This window comes from Nipponia nippon, unplaced genomic scaffold, assembly GCF_047370975.1.
Source record: "Nipponia nippon isolate SJK-2023a ecotype South Korea unplaced genomic scaffold, ASM4737097v1 scaffold_1, whole genome shotgun sequence".
Taxonomy (NCBI): domain Eukaryota; kingdom Metazoa; phylum Chordata; class Aves; order Pelecaniformes; family Threskiornithidae; genus Nipponia; species Nipponia nippon.
Genome location: NW_028262290.1, coordinates 32,569,183 through 32,596,593, shown reverse-complemented (window position 1 = coordinate 32,596,593; position 27,411 = coordinate 32,569,183). Strand labels below are relative to the sequence as shown.

The following is a 27,411-nucleotide window of genomic DNA, read 5'->3' as shown; positions in this document are numbered from 1 at the left end:
TTCAATGAGAAATAACTTTCTCTCATTTGTTCTTTAAAAAAAAAAGCAATTTATTCAGCATATGTCTTTAAAAAAGAAGGGCAAAAAAACCCCTAGGAACTCAAGGGTTAGAGAATATACCGGTATACTTACTGACTTCTTTTTTGTTTTAAGTTACAAACGCAAAGCAGAGGCTGTGCTGACCTTTATGAAAGAACAGATCCATGGGGAAAGAAGTTTTTTTTATGCCAGACAGGAAGCTATCCTACTCCACAGTTAAGGGTAGTGAAGGAGGATGTTTAAGTTGTCTGTTATCCCAGTGAGTGAAATGCAACCTCAGGGCTGTTGTTTCTCTAAGGCTAAAGGCATACTTACACAGAACATCTCATTTACAGAAACTATAAAATAAAATACTGCAATTAGTTCAATCAAATAAACTATCTATCTGTTATTGTTTCAAAGTAATCTTTTAGTTAAAAATATTTATTGTTTTTCTTTCAATATTTATTTTTCTCAGTGTGCACATAATCCCAAATTTCATATTCTCATTATTATACTACATAAATCTCCATGTCTGCTCTACATTGCAAGGCGCTCTGTTAATCATTGTATTACATTTCAAAAATCTTAAGTAAGCTTTTTGTCTGCTTATGCAAAAAGCTTTTCTGGTTCCAAACGCATATCTGGATCTCAAAAATAGCTACAGATAATCAATATTTGCTAAACCAAAGAGTGAAAATTAGGAATCTCTGGTGGATATAGGTGTAATCACGGTACAGAGAATAGTACTATAGCAACTCACTATATAAATGCAAATTATTGTAATATATGATAGGTGATTAACCTATGAAATTCAGGAACCCCGAACTCAGTGTGGTACATATTTATATAAAGAAAAAGAAAATACATATCATATAAAAAAGGCATCTTGACTTTATACAATAAGAAAGAAAACTTCCAGACCAGTAGGTTAGCAGCTTGTCTCTCTTCCTTGGTTTTCCTTACAATAGATTGCGTGACTACAGATTTTCTGTTTTGTTTGTTAAAACTTCTCTTATAAAGCCAGCCCAAACACCATGGTTGCAGAAAGTTATTATGTAAAAAAGTATTAATGAGACCATACCTTCATTTGTGAATGCACTGCAAAAGCAGTGCTCTCATTCAAAGGAATTCAAATGAAACTCATGTAAAACTGAAGGAGGAAGAAGAATGTTGCTACATCAGAAGATGCAAACTCCCAATAACACAGCTGAATCAATATAAAAATGAAATTGCAATGCCTAAATACCCAACATGGTGGATAGCAGAATACAAAGAGGGAAGGTAGCCTAGCTCTCCCATGCGGACTTTGAAATCTAACTAAACAGTGCATTATTCTGTGAAACTGAAGTGTAGGGTTAAAAATAACTCCAGTTAAGCAATTTAAGTTAAAAGTGATTTGGTACAGATCATTCTGATGTCTGTAGAGCATCCTATGCGTCACATGTCCAGTAACTGGGAGCTCAGTCTAATTCACATGTTGTGACTTCTCCATTGCCATCGGGTTGGGGAGGGGGTAGGTGGGACGCGCTGTCCCTTCCCCTGCACCGATGCCCCGCAGTGCGTGGCTCTCCTTACCGACCCCACGCTGCTCCTGGTCACCAGCGACTGAGAAGCCTGCCACTGTGGGAGCTTGGGCACTGCCAGCCAGTGTCACAGAGAAAACAAATTAGGCAGAAATCAAACAGGAGTCAGAGGCTGAGAATGTGGCAGCTGAATATTGCAGAGTGCTGTGAAGTGCTAATGTCCTGGTGGTTAGATAGTTTCAACATAACTTCCCCAAGCGATGGCAATCAGCAAGCAAGTCCTTCGGAGCCTTTGCCATGCACTATGCTCTTTAAAGTCTTCAGACACAGCCAACGTAAAGGTTGCATCATAGCTTTCAGAGGTTTGTCTGTAACGAAAGCATAGTTCCCAGCCTGATTATCACCAGTCATGTAGCAGAAACAAAATCCAGCTTGTAGAATGAGGCAGCTCCATGGTTTTGTAAGACAAACGGGAGGCTTAAAGTTGCTAAGGGGTATTGTAAGTCTTTCTTTCATGTGTGTAGGCTCCTCAGGATAGGTTATGAGTTGTACTTAAATTAGGAGCTTCCAATACAATGAAATATTGTGGAACCAAAGCCTGTAATCGCTGCCACAATATGTTTCATGCTGAGTATAAAATGTCTTAGGTTCCCTCAGTGGTGCTGCGTGTAGATAGTGTTGGGCAAATATCGATTTGCTGGTTATCTGTATGATGGATACAGTTCATCGTGATTTGTACAGCACACTGGTGATCACACCAGATCAAATGTTACCTAAAGTTAGGGCTGGATGGAAACATGATTGCCTGTGCCAGCTCTGCCCAGGCTCACTGAGCAGGCTGATGGTTGTTCAGAAGTCTCCAGAGCATCGTCTGGTTAGGTGTCTGCTAAATTTACAGAACCAGACCTACTTAATTTAGAGAATCTTTCTAATTACATGTGGACATAATGGAGTCTGATTAAGACTGTGGAAAGAACTGGCAGGTAATACAAATCTGATGGAGTGTTAACTGTAGATCAGTAGATCAGTGGCCTGTAGATCAGGCCAAGAGCGTATATGAAAAAGTACATATTATTCTTCTTATTCTTCAATTAGTATGATTTGACCTCCATTACAATATCTGCTGTAATATATTGGCATCTAGCGGAAGTCCGGTGTAACTGCAATGTAAATTTTGAGCAAACTCTTCATGGTATTATTGTATGGAGCCTTACATCATAGCCACCAGTGGTAAAGTATCCCATTGCTAGAATAAGATGTGTTTCTGGACATAATTCTGTGGCAATACAGACTTGCAAAGAGCATACTTACCTGAAGCTGTATATTTCCTAAGGAAAATAAATATATGCTGTTGCAAATAGATTTCATGGTGGTGCCTGGGGATGGTGTAAATTCAATGCATTTTAGCCATTAGAATTTAGGAACTGACTGTTCAGAGCCCATATGGTTAGCTTACCACAAGCAAATTATTTGACAGGGAGAACATCATCACTATAAAAATAGATTAATTACAAAATATTTATCTCAGTTTACCTTCCAGGGAAACAAACCTACTAAGAAACAGTTGCATTGCAGTACAGAGATGTATGGTTATACGAAATAAGAGAAATTCAAGACATGAAGAAAATAATCTATCTTCTTTATATGACAGTAATCAACAAATACCAAGAAATGTCTATATATATATTGTTTCTGAACATGTATATATATACATACATAAAATCAGATCCTAACTCACAGAACCACAGAAAGTAAAGCTGAAAGGGAGTTGAAGAGATTATCTTGTCTGTACACTGGAACTGGTGGACTCTTCAAAAACTGCCCTTGATCTACAGCAGGAAAGCCCCTCCCTTTTCTCTGTGAATATGAACAAAAGAATCTGTGCTCCTTCCAGGACTTTTCACAGGAATAGTATAAACTGCTAATGATCACTTTGATAACAAACAGGGCTTCAACACCTGCCAATGGTGTCAATATAATCAGAAACTTTCCAAAATTGTTGGGGTTTGACTGCGTGGCGTAAAAGTATATGAAAACTGAATACAGGTAATAACACTGAATATAGGTCATCTGTGAATTTGAAATGAATAATTCAATTAAACTTGAAACAAAAAACCTACTGAATGTGAAAAGGGTAAGGAAAACAAGCTTTTATCCAAAAGGCAATAAGGGAATACAAGCTGTTCTGGAATGTATAAACAGTGACTCAATAGATTGCTTGAACATATTTAGGAATAAAAGAGGACTAATAGGCAAAAGTTTAAAAAGATAATGAAAACTGAAACTGAATATTCTTTGTTAGTCTTGAATTCATTGATGTACACATTAATAAGTGTTATTGAAAAGCATGGGTTTAAATAAATTGCCCAATAAACATTACCTCGAAAACTCTAAAGTACATATTTAGTGAAAAACATCTTAGGTAGGACATTTGTTAATGATTAGTGAAAAAAATCTTAAGCTAGAAAGCCATCTTTACCGATGCGTGTAACAAAAGGAGACAGCTGGTAAAGATGTATAAAATTACTTCATCTGTTTGTTTGGAAATGTATGTCTTTGATTTGGATGCTTACTGCAAATTATTCTAATGAAGTGAAAATGAATGATGGGTCAACTTGATCCCCGATACAAAGTTCTCCTATGAGTTCTTGATTGTGGGGCTGGTGTTTGCAGGCTGAAATTACTTTTGCAGAGTATCGAAGGTTAGGTGAATTCCTGCTTTTCATGCAAAATTCAGCTCAGTTTTAATTATAGAGCTATGACTAATACCACCATAATGTGTACACATGCATTTGTACATACTTTTTTTCATAATGTAGCAAATATACTTTGTTTCAGGAGACCATTTACTTAACTGTGGTAACAGAATATGTAGTAACATGTGAGTATGACACATGGTGATTTATCTGGCAGCATGAAGCTAATTTTATACTACACTATTTTATATCTGTTGAATCGGAGAAAGTTATAATAGCCCGTGGGATTTTAACCTGATATGGGTATTTTTCTTTTTGTGTTTTTAAATATTAACATCACATTTTAATTAAATGTTGTGCAAGATATTTTTTCCTACTCTTTTTAAGAGTAGTTGAAAGATGCAAGTTGAAACATGAAAGATAGTTTCATGTTGTTTCAGAGTTTTCATGACTCCTGATGTTCTTTGTTTAAAAAAGGAAATTATAAAAGTCAATTTATATGAAAAAGATTGAAATAGAAATGCAGAATAATATACACACAGCAGTTGCAGTAGTAGTTTCTTCAAAACCTTCTGTGATTGCCTGAGAAAGGATTTGCCTAATTACTGAAAAATAACCTATTAAATCTGTGATTTTAACCTTATAATTTTGGGTAATGAAAAGTAATAGACCATTTAAAGGTTCTCTGTAACAACGAGTCTAGTTTAGCAGAGCTTGCACAATTCCTTTTTCACAATTACTTTTTGCATTTTGGTCACATCCAGTGGATCAGGAATAAAGGCTTCTTTCACTTTTCAGAGGAGCGTGTCCACAACTGTATGCTGTTGATTTGGCATAATTTCTAGCACTTCTACAACTTGCTAGAAAGCTACTGACTTGAAAAAAAATGTGGAAGTATGTAATTACATCCCTCAGACCAAAATTATGCTTCAATGCCTTCTCCGTTCTGGTACTTTTGTCCTGAAAGGCAACAGAAATGGCAATTACTGGCAACACTAGATAGTGACTGTTCCCTGTGGCATGGAGGATACATATGTGTATCTCTATGCACACACACATAGTCTTTTCCCTTGGATCACAATTTCTGGCAGCAGCTAGGAAATGAAATGTAATCTCTTTCAGTTTCTTGTTTGTCTTGTCCATTGTGCATTGGAAAAGACCTTGGGTCACTGTCCTTATCACACAGGGAGATAGGAAGCAATTGCACAGCGTAAGCCAGGCTGTTTACGCAGCAGCACATAGGGGGCTTTACCTGAAATTATGCCTTATTCATGTGGAATAGCTTTTGCCCCTTGCTCACCTCCTGGGGGTGATACCCTGCTAGCTGCCCCCAGAAAAGTATTTGAGAGTCTTCCAGCAGCGGTAGGAACTGATGTGGAGGCACAGTGGGACGCTTAAGAGGCATCCCTGGGGAGGAGATGAGGGCTTTCCCACGCTAAGGCAGCCCCGCTGCCTCCTGAGCTGTGTTACCGTCTCCCTGCTGCAACAGTCACCCTTGCTACGGAGCAGAGGGGAAATCAAGAGGTTGCTGGTCTCTCTGCATTAGCATCCTTTGCAAGACTGGAAAGGTCACCATTGGTACAGAAGCCCAGGCACCAGGAATCAGCCCTTTGGGGTAGGGAAGAGGTTGTTTCTACTTTTCTCCAGATTTTTGCACAATTCCACATTCTGTCACCTTCTTTTTCTGTGGTTTCTTTTTTTCTCTTTAGTTTTGGATTTTGTTACTTTTTCATTTTCCCAGCTGCTCCACTTTTTGAACCCATGATGTTTGTGAAGTCAAAATAACAAGCATGAAATAAAATAGGTTTGCTTTTTCTAGATTATATTCAAAGTGATTAAAGGTTTGTGGTTTTTTTCCCAGATGTTCATTATAGAAATTGGCTCTTGTATTAGAGAACCATGTAGTTTCAGTCTCCAGAGCTAGAGAAAACCAGCTTTTTTTCTTCTCTTCAAGGGCACTGGAACATCCTCCAAAATTGCAAATGGCAGAAGATGATAGTTGGCAATAGAGTATTCATTTAAAAGACATGTCCTAAAAATCTTTCATGTGTCATAGAGGAGAACTTTGCAAATTTTAGGATGTTGTTCTTGAGTATTTCACAAAGATGACCAGAATGGAATGTCTTTGTTTTATCAGAGTGTCACGAAATGTAAATATGCATTGTTTAAAAAAGCGGCGTGTCTGTACTCCAAAAAGTTACAAGGTGGAAAATTAAGGCCTTTTACTGTGACTATGGGAGATGCTCTTAGTTCCTGAATAGGAGAGAAAGCATATATGTGCCCCCTCTGAACCTTTCAAACCATAATAAAATTCTCAGCTTTGTCTAGACTTTTGCTTTATAAACCCCAAGATTCCTAGGTTTTAAAGTAGGTCTGCTTGCCAGGAGCATGCCTTGTTTAACATGCTCTTCTCTCCATACAGATAAAAATGGGTCTCTGGTCAGGAGTGTTGGCAGCAGAGGTCAGCTAGGCAAAACCTGAGGTCTCTTGTCCACAGCTTGTTCCCAGCCTTTTGTTTTGGTTCTATAAAACAGGCTTGCACCAGCAGCACTATTTAGCTGCACAACTATATTTTGAAGCAGTACAAGATACTGTCCCATGTTCTACAACAGTTGTTTTACTCAAGTGAGCTTCCAGTACATTTTCAGGCTTACAAGGTAAAAGATTTATACTTACATTGCTGCACACTGTAGAAGAAGACAAGAACATGAATTTTTGCGTATTCATTTCTACACCATTGTTTGCATATGGCTTTAATTCATAACAGACAGCCTTTGCCTTAATATTCTCATGCTAATTCTAGCTCTCATGAAAGAAAAGGCACTTTAAACACTGGATGCACAGAGGTTATAGACCACCGCTGGCAGCACAGCCATTTCGTAACCATAGTTGGGAATATGTTGCCTTTTAAACTTCCCAGCAGCAAATGTACTGATTTTTCCAGGAGCCCTCCTGGGAAACGACCTGCCAAGTGACTTGTGATTTAGCTCAAGTCTGCAGAAAAACAACTTTTTGCTTCTTTTGTGCCATAAAAGCAAACTTTAACCAGAGGCATTTCAGAACTATTGTCCTATCTAGCATTCCCTGACCTTGCCGCATATGCCCTTCTTCCTCAAGTGCCTGCCAGAAACAAGGAGTGATAATTTCCAGCACGTGCCCTGCTAAACCCTGTAGGTCTGTGAGGAATGGGCAGCTTCACCATGGTACTTGACCACATAATTGCACCTCTGATAGGCTCAGCTTTGCCTGTGTTAGCAGGCTGCTGGTGCCCTGGCTGGGCAAGGAGGGTTTTTTCCCCAGAGCTACCTCCTGGCAGGGTTGCTGCCCCTGGGGTATGGCTGGGTTGCAGCATTACTACTATCAAGGTGAAGCCATGACCAGTACTATTGGTGTCAGTGAGCACCTCCTCTCCACTCAGATACCCAACGCTCTCATTTTGGGCTGGACACGGTTCAGGTCGGACAAGCCTATGCTCCTGAAGTCGTACCTGTGTCAGACCACAGAGGGACAGGGGTTTGCTGCAGGAAGAGGGCTGGCAAACTGTAATTTCCTAAGTGGAGATGGGTTTGTTATCATGTGATAAACCTTTTTCTAATAACTGCTGCCAAAGAGTCGGTGATTTGGAGAAAGTACTCATTTCTATCGATCCCTTAAACCCTACTGAAAAAAACAAACAGGATGGGAAACATATCCTAGTGAGGTTTCTGGCGTATCTGGGCCCATGATTCAGCATTTCATAAATAGATAATTATTTAAGTCTGTTTTTTCCTTTGTAAGCAATACTGGTGTTTTACTAATGAAGTGTTAACTTGTCTTTTTTATGTTGGCATCCAGTTGGGGCCAAGCAATTTGCATAATTATTACTATTACTGGCACCCCTAGAGACTTTTCTGATATTGTCAAGAACAAAGCATTGTAAAGAAACACACAGACAAAGATGATTGAGATCTGTGCACAAAATGTGTGATAAATTTGTCAGCTATTAATTTCTTAATAAAAGTAAAAATAAATAGAGGAATCCCCTTAAGATATGCTATTGGAAATCCCATAGGTATTTGGATTTCTTGAACACTCTGTTTTGTGAACAGGATTTCCATTAAAATGCATGTATCTTTGTGCTGGTAATTCAGCCTGAAAAGCAACCTGTTGGGTTTTTTTCCTCCATTCACATATGCCCTTGAAGTATTTTTGGCAGCAATACCAGGAAGACAGTCACTCCACCAGTATCTGATCCTTTGCACTGCATGCGGGGGGAGATACGGTGGCTTAATGACAGTGTTGGAGCCAGATGCTCTAGCGTCTTCTGGCTTAGGGAGCAAGTAATTCCTGCCACTCACATGGTTCCTCTGATTAAGTGCCTCTTGCTCCTTTTAGGAAACCATTTGCTACCCTGCAGTGTTCTCTGATTCACACACGCTTGTGTGCATCTTCATTTAATTTGTCTTTCCCACACTCAGCCTGTTATGTACTATAATATGAAAGAGCAGACTTAATTCCACAGTGATCTGTTAGGGCCCAGTGTTTCGTGGACAGAGCCCAAGACTGCCGCTGCCTCTAGTAACTTTAGTAACAAAATACTAAGGAAACTTCACCTAATTTTTCAGCTTCAGATTGATCTCAATTAGGGAAAAAAAAAAAAGCATGTTGTGACTAGAGTAGTCCTCAGTCTCTTCTAGCACAAACAGGGTTAAATATTGAAGTGAAGGGACATACTTTTCATTTTCTATCATGGAAATACAACTGGTAACTGTGATGACTGTGTATCTCAAGAGGTGAAAAATGACCAACCAGTGATGAGCAAACACTGGCAGAAAACGTAAAAGCAGACACATAATTCACAGGCCAGACAGCAAGAGATCAGATGCTGCATACGAATAAGAGTATGTGGGTGTGAGAGCAAGCGAGTGCTGAAGGAGAGAATTTAACTGCTTCACTGAAAGTGCAATTACACAAACAGCTCTTCTGACTGCATTTCATCAGTAGCTACTACTCAATGGCATAAAACTGTTAAAAACCCCCCAACAAAATGTATGAAAATGGCAGGCTTGCTTCCAGGCAAAATAAATAACAATCAGTTAAAAATACCAATATATAACATCTGCCTTTTAAATAATCAGCTTGGTTTCTGTTTCTTCCTCAGAATGTGTATTTTTGGCTCAGATTTAGAGGTTTTGTTCTGCTTTCAGCAGACCGTTTGAACAAGGACATGCGTTCTGGGTAACTATCGCCTAGAAATTTTAACTGGCTGAATGTACCTTTAATTAGGTAAAAATAGTGATTCTTCCATTAATTAATAGTTTTCTTCCATTAATATCCTTAAAAAAAGATCACTGAAAAACAGACTACCGATATTTCTTGATTTCCATGAATACCCCATGCTATAATAGAATATAAGCCTCTGCGTAGTCATTTGGTAAAAGATCCTTATGGGCTGTCACTGCAGATATGACCTGAAATAAGAAGAGCAGTATTCCAGTTTCTGAGCACCTTCTTGGCGGCTGCAGAAAAAAAAAAAAAAGCAAGACTTTCCTTCCAGAATTGGATGAGAAAAAGAATGGGGTCTGAAATGAAGTCAAGGGGAATTTGTTCCACCAAGAAGCAGCTTCAAAATTTTAAGTTGATGTAAAAAATATTTTTTTTCTTGTAAACTTTTCATTTTTTCACTGAGCTCTAGCTTCAGCCTTTCAGGCTGTTCTCTGTGGCTGATTCCCAGGATCAGCCTATAACGCCTGTTGGGTTCCTCAGCTCTCCTAAGAAGAAACCTTTGCATGCAGTATCAGCATCTGAAGCCTTAGAGAGCTCCTGACTGAGGACCCGGGCTCGGGGAGGATCTCCTTCCTCTACCATTGAGCACTATGGAAATTCTGTCTGTTCCCAGCTGTGGCAGGTTCAATCTGCAGACCACTCTCATGTAGACCAGGCATGACTGGATTTTCAGAAGACACAAATTCAGGTTTTGCATGATCCCCTTACAAGAATTTTAGATCTAGACAAGTAAGAGTTGAGTTTTCACCTCAATCAATCGGTGCTTTTGCCATTGTTTTTCATGTTGCATGCCCATACTGCCCTATTTGTTTCAGTAGTGGCCCCTATTTCCTTGTTAATATATTTAGCTTTTTAAAGAACAGACTTGAAAATATATATTTATTACGGAGTAAGAATACTTGTTCTCCCAAAGTGACAAACCTACAAGCAAAACATTTTATTCCCATGTCCCAAGCATTCTGTGAAGGACAATTTATGAGTAAAATGCATAAGCATTTTTCATACGTCAGATTGCTGAGCTATGGGCCGCTTATACTAGATTTGTGGAAGTAGCTGGTTGCACTTTAGATTTGTAAAGCCAGTCTGGATTTCCTGCTTATCTGTTTAATTTAACTGCCTTTAATGATCCAGCACATATGGCCCGATGCAGTAATACTGGATTACAAGCCATCTAGTTTTTATGCTGGAGAAAGATTCAATTACTGTGACTGTTTCGCCCAGCCATTATAAAACTTGGCTGGAGTTTTCCACACTGGCTTTCAAAAGAAATTGAACTCCTTCAGTGAAGGCTTCTCCATGTTCTTGCAAATTTCAGGATGACCCTATATGAATTTTAGTTTCACAGGTTTCATTTGAGTATTTAAGTAGTGATATAGGACAGCGCATACTGAAATACACTTTTCTGGAGTTGTTTTTTTTTGTTTTTTTTTTTAAATTATAGTAATACTTTCCAGCTGGCGATACTTATATTATCTGGGTCTGATTTAGCCAAATGACAAACAAACACATTCTTAAGTGACTAGATCTCCATTCGGAAGTCTCATAGCTTAGTTTTCCAAATTATGTATCTGAACTATTCAATTTCTAGTACCGTGACTAATATTAGATTTTACAAATTATTGGTAAAAAAGACAAAAGTGGCTGAATAAAATACAATTATAGTATATAAACATAGGAGTCTTAGTCAGGATCTGCTATTCTAGCATTAAACTGCAATGCAAATAGGAACTGTAATTTTCAGAGTGTTTGTATCAGAGAAAAATATACAGGCAAAAGGTTGATTGAGCTCCCCTCTGCTATGTTGTGCCCCTACATTTCCCAGGTGGGAGGGAAAGCATGATCCAGACACTAAATTCCAAGGCAATGTTTGTTCATTCAGGTGAATTAAATTATTTCAACACATTTCTACAATCTACATATATAGTATGTTTTCTGTCTTCCAGTCATACCACTTCTTTTGTTTGCATTGTTGAGGCACTCATGTCTTTCAGAGGTAGCCAGAATAGCGTAGTCCCTCCATAGCTCTGTATCTACTCTTGGCCATGAATTCTGCTTGTAGAAGAGTTCATTACTCTCCCTAAAGTTGAAAAGAGCTGGGAAGACATTCTGTAAACAGCTAACATCTTGCCTAGAGGTATGAAAGCAGAGTATTCCTTTTGCTCACTAGCTCCCAGCCTACCTGCAGGCCCAATTGCATGGTTTTAGCCTTTCAGATTTCATTGCCATTCAGTGCTCCACTTAAGTGCATTTCAGACCCTGCATTTTAAACCAACTCTAACTACAATCTAGGGACCTATACAATTGCACTTAAATTTAAATGCCATTAAGTGACTGAATAATTTATCAGTGTATACAGCAAAGGTTAATTGATGGTAACATTAATTCTGTGGATGTTAGAAGTACTTTAGCATTTTCTGATGTTCTGATTATCTTTTGAAATGCTTTAAAGTTTCTCCTCCAAGTCAGCCTTAAGGTCTGTAGAAACATCTTCATAATTTTGCATCTCTCAGTTTTAGGAAGATGGCTCTACCTTTCATATAGGAAATAAATATTTTTCCTCATGTGCTGACAGGACCAGAAGAAACCACCTCTTCACGTGCTTGTATTCATTCTGCTTCAGTAGCCAATAACTATGTACCAGCCTAGACTAGAAAGATACACAAACAAGCCATGTAATCACCAAGGACATTGACATGATTTAAGCCCTCATTGCAAAACCAGATCAGAACTCCAATGCACCAAGGCTAGCATAGAAGTGAAGGACATCTTCAACATGATGCTTTTTGACTAAGAAATTACACAAAAAGAGTAAGCCCACATATTTGCATGAAACTTTAAGGAAATTATGCCATTTGGGCTTAACAAAGTGCTCTCTTACAAGCTGAGAGCATGGAAGAGACTTACCATGTGCCTACCCCAAGAATTCCAGGTTACATCTCTGTAGGATTTCTCTCCACAGGAAAGCCAGTTTGTCCACATCTGGCATGATGAATGTGAGCAGTTCTGTCATTTGCTTACATGCTTTACGGCATGTTACAGGTATGATTAGCTCTGCTTTGCAGAGGGAGGAGTCAAAGCAGAGAAAAATGAAGAAACTTGACCATGGGAAGTATGGGAAGTCAGTAACAAAAGTAAGACTGAAAAGCTTCAGAGATTCCATCCTGTGTTCCTCCAGTAGCCACTGCTACAGCCTCGGATGAGTAGTTATAAATGCCCAGTTGTTTTAAATTACTTGTAGAAGTGTGTTCTGTGGTACCTTATCTCCATACAGTTACAATGCTCAGATCTTATTGAGACTTTGAACAATCCTATAGGATAACAGTTATAAACTATAATGCTTTCAACAGTCTAGCTTTGATGGCTGCTATTAGCCCCTTTGTGGAGTCACAGCAAAACAAGGAATAGCTGCTAAAATGTCAGTAATGGTTACCTTTTGTTCTCTTTGTAATGTTTCTTTCCTATAAAAGCCTTTACTAATAGTTTTGGATGATAACTTCAAAAGTTGTATTTAATAATTTGCGCTAAGATTCTAGATAGTAACATACAATGAGCAATAGCAACCACCTGAATAGGTTTTCCCTGCTTCTCAATATCTCAAACACTGTGTAAAAAGCCATTAACTAGTCCTTATAGTTGTTTTGTGCTGCAGAAAACACATTTTGCTCATGAGTTGAATGAGCCCACACACGGCATAGCAAAACATTGTAAAACTTCCAGGATATGCAAAAAGACCAAGACAGTTTTCACCAAAACTCCCAACTCAAGAAAGCGGTATTTAACCTGTAGCTAAACAGACCCAAGCTGAGAGGCCCAAAAGGGCAGACTTAAGCAATTGTAATTAATTAAAAAGTCAGTTCTACATCTGATCATATGGAAGTGTTTAACTTTGATTTTCCTTCCCATTCCAATTACTTGTCAGCCTCTGATAATGAACACTTGTTTAATGATAATTTCAAGGGTATCTGTACAGATCCTGCCTCTTCTTACTGTCCCAACTATGCAATCACTTCAATCTCTGTAATTTATTACACCTTGCAAATGCTGTTTGGGGTAATCTTATATATAAGATGAAAACTGTAAGAATTGTCTAGCAAATATTAATATTCTGCCTACATGAATGTCAGTGTGCCCACTCAATGTGTTACATGAAACTGTAGATAATGGAGATAGATAGAAACTTTAAAATGTAATATCAATGTATAAGTGTTTATTCTGTATTGGCTAGATTCTTTGCCAAGATCCATAGTACCATTTCAAAGATTTTGGATGTTTAGATGCGATAGATGATCTAACGAAAGGTGCCTTTCAGAGTAGGTAACAGTACAAATAGTTGTTATGAAGGCTCTGTAACAGTGGTTGCTAATCTATGCACTGTGTGTTAAATGAAGTGGTAATACAGTATTGAGTCATTACAGACACATCAGTTAACAATCAGCCTTGTTTAAATGAAAACAATAGGCTAGCTTGTATTGAAAGAGAAATAGTGAAAGAAATTAGATGATTTCCACAATGGCTATATATCACTCTGGCAAAATGGTTTTGAAAAATATTTTAAGAATAGAACTGAACCATGTTCGTCTGAACAGTGTATAGTATGTGACAGTGAGAGATGCTGAGGTCAGAATAAACTCAGACTGTTTACATTCAGAAACCTTGGCAATTGGAAGAGCTGACTTATATTAGAGATTATCAACCAAGATCTTGTAATACTAAGTTAAAGAGAATTAAAGTTCTACTCAATTTACCTAAATTCAGTTATCTGAAACTTAGGCATCTAATTTAGACCAGTTGCCTAAAATCCACGACCATCAGGGGCTGATTCATCTCAGCCCAAAAGAACTGCATGAAACAGCCAGGGATAAATCACTCCTTTGGAGGTGCTTGGCTTCTGCATTGACTCGAGATGACTGGCTTTAGCTGCAGGACTAACTTCTGTGGCTGGTAGCAGTAGTAGTAGTTAAATGGTAGTTAGAAATAGCTAAAAATTAGGTGAGATAAATCCACCCATTCTTTTCCCAATGTAACTGTCAGAGGATATCCATCCATAAGTATGTAAAATAAAACTTTCAAAATTGTGATTTCGAAGGTGTGCAGGTTCCAAAAGACTGACTGTGGCACAAAGTAGGATGTTAAAAAAATGGATGGTTTACATCCTTTGACTTCAAAGTCAGTGGAATTTATGCCTCTAGACCATTAGGAAGACAGGGTTTAAGTGAGCTCATGAGATCCCATTGAATTTTGCATAGGAGATGCTTAAGGCATATGTTAAACATGCAGAAGATAGGAGTTCCTTTGTACATGTTTAACTGTCTTTTTGTTTCCAATAATTTGTGTTCTGTGATATGAATGCTACTTTCTTATACACAAAATTGTATGTTTTTTCAGGAAAGATTGTGCTGCTTTGTGTGCTAAGTGATAAGGCTTTGTATTTGCAATGGGCCTGCTTGAAAATTATTTCTAACCAGTTTAATCCAGGATAAAGCTAGATTTTCAAAACCAAGTTTTTAATCTATGTTTTCTGTTATAAAAAGGAAAGTAATAAGATCCAGTGTGTACCTGTAAGGTACTTAGAGAGAGAAGGTGAGTTTATAGGGTGAAGCAATATCTTTCATTGAAACAGCTCACAGAGCAGGAAGGGAAGAAATGGATGAACTTTCCAGGACTGAGGTAACTCAGAAGTCACCACTGCTAGAACCCTAAGTGGGTATGAGCATTTGACATAGAGTAGCATAGACTGTATTTCTTTTCACCAGAATGAAACCATTGTAAAAATACTTGATCATCTTTGGGATTGCGCTTCCTTATAAAACATGTTAGCTGCTGGAGATGCTGAATGAATACTTAAAAAATATTAAGGGCACCTATACATAACAGATTATGTAACATTCATAAGTAATTATCAGACAATAATAATTAAGCTCCTATCCTAATTTTTTCTGCTCCATTGGATTAATTTTAATATCATAGAGGCTGAAATATTTGTCAATATTTTCACTGAATTTTTTGTAATCTGTCCAATTTCACTTACATGTTAAAGATGGGGCTTCATAAAATATCCTTAATATTTTGCTTTTGCATTATATTTGTATGAAAAATATATTATCTCTTAAAGGAACAGAGTTGTACTTCATATTGAGGTGGAAAAAAAAAAATGTGGGAAAATAGATGAGAAGTGCATATCATGTGTCCAAACTGCTGGGGTAAGGGACATTTACAGCTGCATTTTCCTATACTTGCACAGGCAATGTGAGAAGGTGAGTAATTTTCTAAGTAGATTTAGACCGAGGTGATTAGAGATAAGTAACTGCAGATGTACGTAGGGAGTGTACTTGTGGGTGGAACTGGCTATACATTGAAATTTCTTTTTCTGCATATGGAATATCCAGGCCACATGTGAGCAGGTATGTTTTGCATCAGTAGGACTGTTTGAGAATCCAGGTCAGAATAAGTAATTGAAGTCCATATTGACGCCAAAATACCAAGTAAATAATACTGTATTCGCTGTCCTCGGTTTTTCTTCCAGAACACTTGATGCAATCCACCCCAAATAATTAAACACTTCCTTGGAAAGGATTGTCAGCATTGTAATCGTAATTCTATCATGAAATTATAGTCTTCAGATTAGGAAACTTAAACATTCTTTTATAAAAGGCAACAAAAAAGAGCTTTTGTTGATTTAAAGTTAAGAGGAAGCAATATGATGAAATAAACAAAAGCTATTAAACTAATTACAAACTGGAATATATTTTTGACATTATGACAATTACAAGTGAAATACAATTAATGATTGAAATAGTAACAATCAAATTTTACTCACTATGCCAAGTTTAATATCCTATCTTGTAAATCACAGACAAACCTCATAAACAAGCCAACTGCTAGATTGATGTGATTAATCAGTTTTTATAAATGGGTGACCAATTTTAAACAATGAACACAGAAGATGTGGAGAATCAGAAATGAAAAAGCTCCATGTCATTCAATATGACTGAGTGATTTTTATTTTTTTTTTTTCCCCAAGTAGGGTAAAATAGCCTTGTGGAGGTCACTGTAGAGGAACTGCATTGCAATCAGCTCCTGCAATACTCCTGTGGCCATTGTCATGATCTCTAATACTCCATCTTCAAAGCCTCTGATGCTGCTTCTTCAGCTGTGCACCATTTTAGCAGGTGTCTCCAACCCCCATACAGGAGTGCTGTATTGCAGCATACATAGTGATCCATCTGCAATCCACACTTGTCCTTCTGCTCTGACCTTGTAAGCAAAAATTATTCCACAGAAAATGAATCCAAAGAGAAAAATGTTTGGGTTTTTTTTTTTTTAAAAACCTGAACCAAATAATCCCAACTGTGGACTCCTGTCAGAGTGAAATTCCAGAAAGGAGCATTTAGAATGATTGCCTTTGCAAAGCCATTATGGCAATAGAATCATAGAATCCTTTAGGTTGGAAGAGACCCTTAAGGTCATGGAGTCCAACTGTTAACCTGACACTACCGAGTCCACCACTAAGCCATGTCCCTAAGTGCCACATCTATGTGTCTTTTAAATACCTCCAGGGGTAATAATATCATTGCATGACCAATTGAAACATCACCTGAAAAATTATCTCATGAAGAGTTAACTCTACATATATTTCTGAAAAGTGAGATGGCAACAATTAGTCTCATGTAAAAGTGTAAATCACCAATATGGAATCAGTACTGGTGGATCTGTGCTAAACGCTGATGTGAAACTTATTTTCACACAGTGAAACATGATACTAAAAAAGCATTGCCAAAATATTGAAGTATTCTATACTTTTTCTTTGGAGCAAAAGGGTAGTTTTTTTGCTAGCTAATCATTAATGTGTAGTATAAAGAATATGATTTTTTATGATTATGATTAAATTAATTTAAGTCTTCTGTAGCATTTCTGAAAAGTCCTATATATGTCTAAGTATGTCTTTGAAAAAGTGGTGGGTTGTTTTCTTAACTTTTGGACTATTGCCGTGTTTTAAGAGGAAACGCATCACCAGGACATACCATGCTGGAGCCTTGAAGGACAAAGTACCATACTGTGGGACACAGACAATTATAGTCTTAGCAGAACAGCTACAAGTGATGTTGCTTTCCACAGACTTCTAAAAGGCTTTTCAACAAAACGTGTCGTCATTGAACTAGCAAACGGCCCTAGCTTTTCTGTCAGCTCTCCTAGAATGCCATTATAAACTTAAGATATTGTAGTGCAAGTATTTAACCTAAAAGCAACAAAGTGTTGCAAGAAAAAAGCTGCAAGCCCACCAGACAAAAAAGCTCCGTAAAGATTGATGCCTTTCAGTATCAGGGAAAGCTGAATTTAATGTGAGTCCTTAATTAATAATTCCAGTCACCTTGGAGCATTTTTAATGGTGTTATTTCACCAGTTCTGCTCCCAAACCCTGATCCTGATCAGTCACCATATATGAATTCCAGTCCAAGCCATGTTCACCAAAATGCCATTTAATCATTTTAAGCTATTAAATATCTCTTCAATAAAGTGACATGTTCCCTATCACAGACCTCCATGCAAATAAAGCCCAAATAAATTAAGGGGATGGAGGACAAAGGCAGCTAGTAAGGCTAAGGGAGCAGACTTGATCTGCTTTCTGGTGTCTAAGGGCCTGACTGGACTCTTGTATAATTGATTTTACAGACTACTGTGCTAAGTATAGGACCTGCCTACATCAGCTGAACCTTAGAGTGTAATCAAAAAGACAAACCTGAAGATGTGATGATATGTCTGAAAATATTAGGTTTTTTCTTCTTTGAAGACCTTTGGGGACTCCTTCGGAGTCTTTGGAGTATTCTTCTCCATCTTGGTTTGTATACAACAGTGTTTCTTATGTAGTGTCTGCCACTGAAACTGCGTTCCAATCTAACATTGAAACCACAAGAGTTTGAGTAATCACCCTGTGTTTATTCTTTCCTTTGATCAGCTTGTATACAGTGGCATCACTGGGGAAAAAGACAACAATATTCCAAAGACGCTAACATAGGTTAATTTAACTTAATCTCTCACTTCAGCCTACAGTACTTGTCAGAAGAATATATTAATGTGGGACTTTTCTGTTCTCAGAGTAGTCTTTGTCAGGAGTTTGAAATGTCTGAAACAAGATAATTAAAGAATCCTTAAAAGTATACTTCGGTGTTCTGATCTTTCTTCATATTTTACAGTTTGTCTGAAATAATTTCAGCATATCCTGCTGAAAAAGAGCTGAGAAGCCAGTCACATTAAACCATGTTTCTTCTATTGTAAACTAGCCCCCTGGTTACACTCAACACCGTACTCTGTTGAGTTTTGCAGCTTTGACTCTGGAACAGTGATCAACACTTCACTCCTAGCATGGTAGAGACCTATTTATAGACCTATTTTATAAAATTAATTCCTGCAAGGAAAAGTCCACCATATATGGATTGAAAAAGACCTATTACATTATCTCCTGTTCAACCTCCTACAAATGCAAGTTTATTTCCACAGTATACTGACTGCTTGTTCCATAATTTGTTGCATAAAAATCTAGGGCTTTACATCTCTGAGAAATCTCTGCAGCAGAGCCACACTTTTTCCTCCCACTCTTAGTACATTTTCCTGACTTAAAAATTCTTCGTAATTAGCTGTGCACATTGATATGCTGTCATACTGTTCTGTCTTCCATCTCTGTTCTTCACAAGGCGCAATAGTCTTTTTACAAAACTTTTCTCATTGGTAACTATTTTTAGCTCCTACCTGTGTATTTCCCAAAGACAGTGAAAATGTGGACTCCATTTTGTACCTACTTTCTTTTTCCTACTTTCTTTTTTTTTTTTTTCAGACCAGCACAACTATACTTTCATATTCACAAAAATGTCTGGAATATAACATAAAACCATCATGACCTCAACTTTTGAAACAATTCACACATAGATCTTTCATTTGTTTTGTACACAGAAATGCTTGTTTCTGGCAAACTCTCTTTACATAATGAGCCACTGCTGCTTTCATAGAGTAATTCCTCCAGCTTTCTCTGATCATTCTCATGTGTTCATAAACATATACGTGTTCCGAATGCTGTTCTTGTGGTACCTCATGTCTGGGTTCACACGTGTTGGCAACAAACAAGGATTTTACTGCTTCTGGAGATTTAGATCAGGTTTTGGAGTAATTTGCTGCATTGTCATATGGAAGTACTGTGAACGTGGCTCTGCAAATATTCTTTTTAATCAAATGGGTTGTTGGTGGCTCTAGATAATGTCATTCACCCATTTGCAGTTGTAGATAGTTATGCAGCTACTCATGCCAGTATAACAACAATGGAAATCGTGACAAAGTATCTTTTGAAAATCTCAGCACACTTATTTGTTAGACATATCCTCTTATACAAATAAAAAAGTCTGAAAATTTTCATTTTAGGAGAATAAAAAATCCCAAAGTTTCAATCTTTATTGGTCTCAGCTATAGTCTCTCTGTCATATGCTTTGAAATACTGATGTGCAGCATTTGGAGAGTAACTGTTTCAGAGAAAGAGCACTCACTGAACCTGATTTCCCAGAACAGCCATAGACAAAAGTCTTTCTTATTTGCCCAAATAGATTTCATGACTGTGTGCACAAATTGTATTCAAACATGGTCATAGAGGCAAGGATCGTAGTGGCAATCAGTACAGCACTAGGGAAGCATTTGGAGAGCAAATGAATGTGTGCTGAGGATCTGACACTTATACCATATGCATTTTAGGGGAAGCTTGCTTCACAGCTTTACAGGCTGTGGTCTAAATATTTTAGGGGTTGGAGGAGCATGCTATGGGAGCACATCTGCTGGTTTGGTTTCATCTGAAAGGAACTGAGGCTGAGCACTGAGAACCTGCTCCCTGTGTGAATCTAACTGGTAAGTGGGGATGATCAGAAGATTTGTCTCAGAACTACACTCCCAAACTGAAATAAGACATTAATTCAGGACACCCAGAGCTAGTCAAGCATCCAATTGCTCTCTTCAGCATACTTGTCGTACCCAATTCAGGAACATAATTATTCACAAAAGCAAAATATTCCAATGTCGATTGCTTTTCTTTGCCATATGTAGGGTTTGGTTGGTTTGTTTTTTTTTTAAATTAAATATTCTCTAGCGTCTTTTCTTTTCTAGAACAAAAGGGAAATGTCCAAAGGGACCTAGAGTACCATTGTGATAGGGCCTCTCTCAGCCAAGTTTCTGGATGAGTGCTTTGAAAAATAACTCTTCCTTTCCTAAAACAATGGATATACTCCTGAGCAAAATTGTGCAATCCATCAATTCTGCTTTTACGGATTGAAAGGAAGGTTAGAGAGAGGAAACAAACAGAAGAGGAGGACTCTAAATAGGCAATAAACACTATTAAATCCCTTTAGTTCTCACAGTTGGAAATTTGCAAACTGTAAGATGTGTCATTTAGTCACATATGCACTGTCAGAGTGCTCTCAGGGAGCATTAGTGTGGCCTTGAGTTACCTTAGTGATTCTGCTCTGAGATAGGAAAAAAAGGCTGAACCAGATGAGGAACTAAGGGCATTGCCAAATCATCACCAACCCCAAAGGATTTTTTCTGGTAGTTTTTAAAAAACTCCAGACTGAAACATTGTATTTGGAAGCAAAAAGGTGAGGAAAGCAAGGGAGAATGAGATACTCGTAGATGTTTTTCTTTGTATGTTTTAGAATTGATTATGTAGCGCAAATTATAAGCTTATATTTTCATGTATGGTTTATATGAACTAGGAAAATCCTAATGTCTATCTGTTTTTTCCTCCATTCAGCTAAAGAAAAAGAAAATAATTTTCATAGCACAGGTCTTGAATTTGAAAAAAAGGCAGGCTATGGTTTTCCTCAAATTTAATGAAGTGCCAATCAGCAAAGCATTCAAGCTTTGCCCTTGTGAGTATGTGCTTCACCCTTACCCTGAATCAAGGCCAATAAATTGCAGTGTTCAGAACTGCTGCATGTCATTGCATGTGCTTTTTTTATGATAATAATAGACCTCTGCAATGACACAGTATCTTTTCTATTGTAGCACTGAATATTATGTGGGAAGTTCATAATATTATAATTTAATGTTAATATTAACAGCATAAAGCATTTTAAATTCCCTAGTATTTTTTTAAACCCAGACACCTGTCTGTTGCATACAGAGTTATTATTATTATTTTTTGTTATCTTCAGAACTTCTTAGAAGTACAAGAAAATCCAGCCAAAAAAGCCCTAAAAAAAAAAGAAAGTCTTGCTGAAGACTTAACGAATTTGGGCTCATTCATGAGCTGTGTTTTTGAGTGCTCACCTTTGCAAAGAGCAGACAGTGTGCAAGGGAATCTTTGTTGAGTTTCTCAGCTTTTCTGTGGTTGGTCCCCATAGCAGAAATAGAAGTTTCTAAAAATGTCCTAATTTTTTTTCCCTGTGAATATCAGAGTATAAAATAGAAAGTTATTTTTATGGAGATGTGTATCTGAGCCTGTTTATTGTAAATGTTTGGCAGATAGATAATACTTGAACTTCAAAGTCTACAGTGATTTGGCAACTAGAAAAGGAAGGAATCTGTCTTTACTAAAGGAAATGTAGTAAAATCCGTAAGGCCTCACTGCTTTTGTAATTGTCTTCTGTGATACAACCTGTTGAACAGGAATTACTAGATCAAGAAATAAAGAGTATATTCTGCTTTCCCTGTGGCCTGTCTCCTCTGAAGAACTACTTTTCTGTCAGTTCTGGGTCATTTGTGTTTTGTATCTCTTTTGCTAGTATTTAGTCCAATTGTAACACCTGTACCGAGTCCTCCAAACACTGAGAAGTGATGTCTCATGCCCAGAAAAAAAAAAAAATGCGGATTATAGAAGATTGATAGAATTGTTCCTGAGGCTAGGTTTACAGACGATGCAAGGCACTGAGATTTCACCTAAAGTCCCTTTTAGGGCTATGCAGCCTTGATGACCTTCTATGATACAGTTTGAATTTAAGGTACTGTTAGGTCTTGATCCAGGTCTGTCATGCCTTGAACATAGACTCACTGTGTCTCTCTCTAACTTTCAACAATAAATTGTACAGCAAACAAGCATACACAAAACCAAACCAAGTCTACTATCTCATCTCTCCAGAATGACAGAGGATATAAGTTGGATTGTTCATGATATTTTGCATGAAGTAAATTGTGTCTGGAAACCTATTATCTGGAACTCTGCTGATCTTTGTCATTCATCATTCACATTAAGAATGTAATACAGAATTCAGATTTCTTTGTGTATATTCTGCAGTTCTTGAGATGCTAATTTTAGTTCTACAATTCTCTTACTGTTTTCATTAACATTTCTAGAAAATATCTTACATTAACTTTAGACATTATACTCTTGATATTTTATGTCATTGCAGTGCATGAACCTGCATGTTCAGTAAGATCAGAATCAGGACCTTTTTTTTTTCAGAAGCAAGTAAAATCTTGTTGCAAATAACACAAAGACATGAAAATAACACAAAGACATGAAAATAAAAGACATATATATATATACCGCCCTAGTGTCTTTCTTTTGCCAGTCATGTCTAAATCATGAAGGCTTCTTGTTTTCAGGTTCAGCTACCATCAGGAATAAAGTCAGTTTCTGTGACAACTTTATCATAATTGTTAAAAATGTTAGGAGTGAAGACACATCTTACTCTACTATAGGTAATCATCTTTGCTAGGTTGTGACTTGTAAATAAACTACAATTTTGAATGCAACACAGGTCACTGAAAATGTACGCATCCCTGCAGAGAAGTGTGGTGTAGGTCAGAAACTGTTCACCAAGAGTGTTCTCTAGTTTGGGCTGTGCTCATGCTCAGGACAGGAAAGGGAACTGAATTTAATACTCCGGGGCTGCCTCTCTATCAATCAGCACACTTAACATGGCCCATGCTTGGGCTTATGCGCTACCCAGAATTGTTTATTCTCTTACATTTTAAACACGCTCCAAAGGACAGTTTTAGTCCATATCCATGCCAAAAAGCTCTCGGCTCAGGCATAGAAAGGAATAGCACAAGGTATGGGAGGGAAAAAAAGAGTTCAGCCATTTGGGTGTAAGCCATGATGTTGCTTGCAGTTCATTTTATTTACTGGTGTACGTGTTGCCCCAGATTTTACATTCAGCCCTCTGGGTATTGTGTGCTACCTGAGGAGGAGTCAGATATGATGAGGGGTTGACAGATATGATTGCTTTTAATCATAGATTTGATTGGGAAGGAGCTACAAGAAACAAGATATCAAGGCTCATAAATAGCAATTTGTAAAATCCATTAATTGCTGCTAGTTGCACTAAGGAAATATATAGCAGAGCCCTCCTGGGGAATGGAAATGCCTTCAATTTTGAACATAAGACCAGAGGACAAGTATATTGATCTTTTTTCATAATTGCACTATACTTTTAGGTAAGCGACTATGCTAGCTTCACCAGGATAGAGCTTGACTACCTTTTTCTTTAGACAAATTGATTTGCCCACATTTTCCAATAAGTTTGTGAATATGGAAATTCTTCTGTGGAAAAGACAAAAAGAAAGATCGTTCATTTTGTATTACAAGACTGTGGGTTAGCTTGATCTTGTTAACATACACTGTAGTCACTAACATACAAATCACTAACATACCAGCTCTAACAACGTGCTTTGGATCATCCTAATTTTTGATAATTTGCAAGGTGTGTGTACTTCTTTTGTCAATAACCAGAAGATACATGACTTATTTTCCCTGGTTAAATTCTCTAACAGTAATAATATATATTGAACAAACACATTCAAAGAATATTCACAATGCACATAGGTTTCATCAAAATATTTCTAAATATTTCTTAGCAGAACTGTCTTTGATTTGTGTTTTTGATCATGATAAAGAGCACGATGTTTCCTTTCAAATTGAAAAACCCTGAATGGTATTAAAATATTTTCATATGAGACCAAACAGCAGGGGTTTTTTCTTCTCCCAACCTCATTCTCAGAAATGGTTAAATTCAGACAGAAACGTTAGGGGGAAAAAGGTACAATTCAGTTAATAAGTAGACTAGAAAACTTGCATTTAAAACTGTTAACATTTAGAAAAGTTCTAAGCAATTGGAAATAAAGCCTTTTCACACAAAGCAGAGTTCTGTCTAAGTTTGCCATGGACAGCTTTGCCTATAGCTAGTGACACATAAGGCCTTTTTACTTTTGTCAAATATTTCATACTAAATGCTTGCTGAATCATTTGTATGAATAATTCCCACCTGCATGTTGTTTAGAAACTGCCTAGTGATATTTGTTCTTTTGGCTTGTGTGACTAATTTTATCATGTATTACTCCCAATAAAAACAATTAAGCCCCAAGCCAGGATCAGGGTGCTGTAGGTATGGCCAAGTACACTCACACACTTTGCCCATAGCAACTTGCATTCTAATACAAAACAGGTCTCAACAAGCCATGGGAACAATAGTAGACAGCGGAGAACACACAGCATGTGTCAACGAGCATAACGGTACTTGGAATATGCTTTCATGCTGGCCTGATTCTGTCCCTCTGCCAGTAGTTGATTTCAGTGACGCAAGTCCAGGATAAGTGTATGTAACTTGGAAGTACTAAATCATTAAAGATTGTTTTAGAGGAAAATAAATGCCATGTGTGTGTTCACCAAGAGATACACATGTATATGAGTATCATCTCAGACCCTTTCTCGCTCTCCCATTTGGCATTGCAGTCTGGGTCTCATTTTGCTCCCCTGGCCAAGGCAGTGCTGGCAAGAGGCAAGGCAGCAGCCTTAGCTCCTTGGCTGCAAGTAGAGGAGGGTGAGGCTGCAAATACTCTGCTATCAGCAGTTCCTGGGGTTTGGACATAACTCAGTAAGAGAGGCTTGTTTGTAGTTAAGACTTAAGAGCATTTATATGGGCTGTCTCAAGTTGCTGAGGATTCACAAACTGTCCTGCAAATAGCTGTTGTCACAGTGACTGCAAGCAAAAATCATCCCACGGATAGTAGCCAGGCCCTCATTCCTGAAAATGTTTCATAGAATCATAGACTTGTTTAGGTTGGAAAAGACCTTTAAGATCATCAAGTCCAACCGTTAATCTAGCACTGCCAAGTCCACCACTAAAGCATGTCCCTAAGCACCACATCTACCCGTCTTTTAAATACCTCCAGGGATGGAGACTCAACCACTTCCCTGGGCAGCCTGTTCCAGTGCCTGACCACCCTTTCAGCGAAGAAATTTTTCCTAATATCCAACCTAAACCTGCCCTGGTGCAACTTGAGGCCATTTCCTCTCGTCCTATCGCATGTTTGAATCTATGTATTCAGCTACCCTAAAATAACTTGTGCAATGAGTAAGCTATTAACTTTTATATGGAGAAATTAATCAGCCATATGTGTTCCTTTAGTGATGTTGCAATCTACTTGCCCTGTAATTAAGATTCAGCACAACAGTGCTGAATTAAGGGAAATCAGTTTGCTGAGGAGCAGAGGCAAGTACAAAATTATTCTTTTGGCTTGTGGCTCTGATGTTACACATGAACTTCATCCTCTTGGAAGGCTTACTCTCTTTCTGACAATATCCACGCTGCTTGATCAAAGGTGTCGTTTGAATACAGTGAAGAACGTTTGCCATGCTGGCTCATGATTTGTCTCATTGCGCACGGTCTTGTTCTGATGGGATCAGAGTTCCTGAAAGAAATAGAAGCGGTAGAGATTTGAAACATTTGTCAAATCCTCCAAATGAAGCAACGTTAGAGTGGACCAGGATACTGACTAGAATATCTTCAAAGCTTACTTAAGCAGTTCCTTCAGTGGAAGGCAGTAGGCATCCCTGCATGGTCTTGTTTACCCTGACTCCTAGATACTTACGATTGTAAGCAACTGACAAGCAGTCCCATTGACTGACATAAGTCATTTCAGTATCAGAACTAAAGTTAGTGTAGATCTGTAGTTCAGCACAATGCTAAGGGAGATGTTGCTGCTGGAGATTCTTTGCTAAATGAGAGGTAAAACAGAGCCATTTCTGCTCATTGCCAGTATCACAAACCAGAGAGCTCAAACCTACAGCTTCTGAAACTGTGGTATTTTACTTTCTGCAGATGCATTTTCTTCCTCAGGTCTACAAGGAAAGCAAAGCAGTGCTTTACTTATTTGCTTTTGTTGCCTGAGGACCAGCAAGTTTGGGAAAAACCATCATAGGCACAGAATAGGTTTTAGGGCCAGTTATAGCTATAGAGTAGGTTTTATTGGGGCAGGTATACTGAGCACTAGTGATTGCCAAATAGTAAATCAGGCAGTAACAAGATTTTGCCTTATTTCTGTGTGATGCCTCAATTAGCTACCACATTCCCCATCTTCCACCCCAAAATATCACACATTATTTTCATATGTAATTTACCCATACATATATACGCATACACCCATTTTTATATGTATATACACACACTCACATATGTACAATGTGAAGCATGAAAGGTGCTACAAAGTGTTGTCATTGTAGCAGGTGGCCCTGGGTCTGCCAGATCTGTTGAGACACTGTGCTTCATTTGATGAAATATTAGGAAGGTTAACTGACCCACAGAAGGAGATGAGATGGCAATGAGGAGAACTGACAAGCAAGTAATGGTAGAAAAATGCTTAACCAAAATGTGCAAGGAGGGCAGGAATGGGTGATAGTCAGTGGAAGATAAAAGGCTCTGCTTGCTTACAGGCAAGAAAATCAAGTTTGTAATCTACAAGCTGCAGTGAAAGGGCTCTAGATATTTTAATAGCACCTGTTCAGTGATTCTGTAAAACATCTGAAATTCTTCATGGCTGCAGGTGGCTATGTTTGAAAATCATTGGGCTACACTTTCAGTCAGCTTAAATGGGAGTATGTATGGCTTTAAAAGTCCTTGTGATCATAAGCTTGTCTAGGTTTGTGAAACAATTTCTTG

The 27,411-nt window shown here is 37.8% G+C and overlaps 1 long non-coding RNA gene across 2 annotated transcripts in view; it reads left to right on the top strand.

Annotated features, from left to right (window-relative positions):
* LOC148057290 (uncharacterized) overlaps window positions 1-27,411 on the top strand; it is a 75,310-nt gene that overhangs the window by 25,271 nt on the left and 22,628 nt on the right. The window lies entirely within an intron of this gene.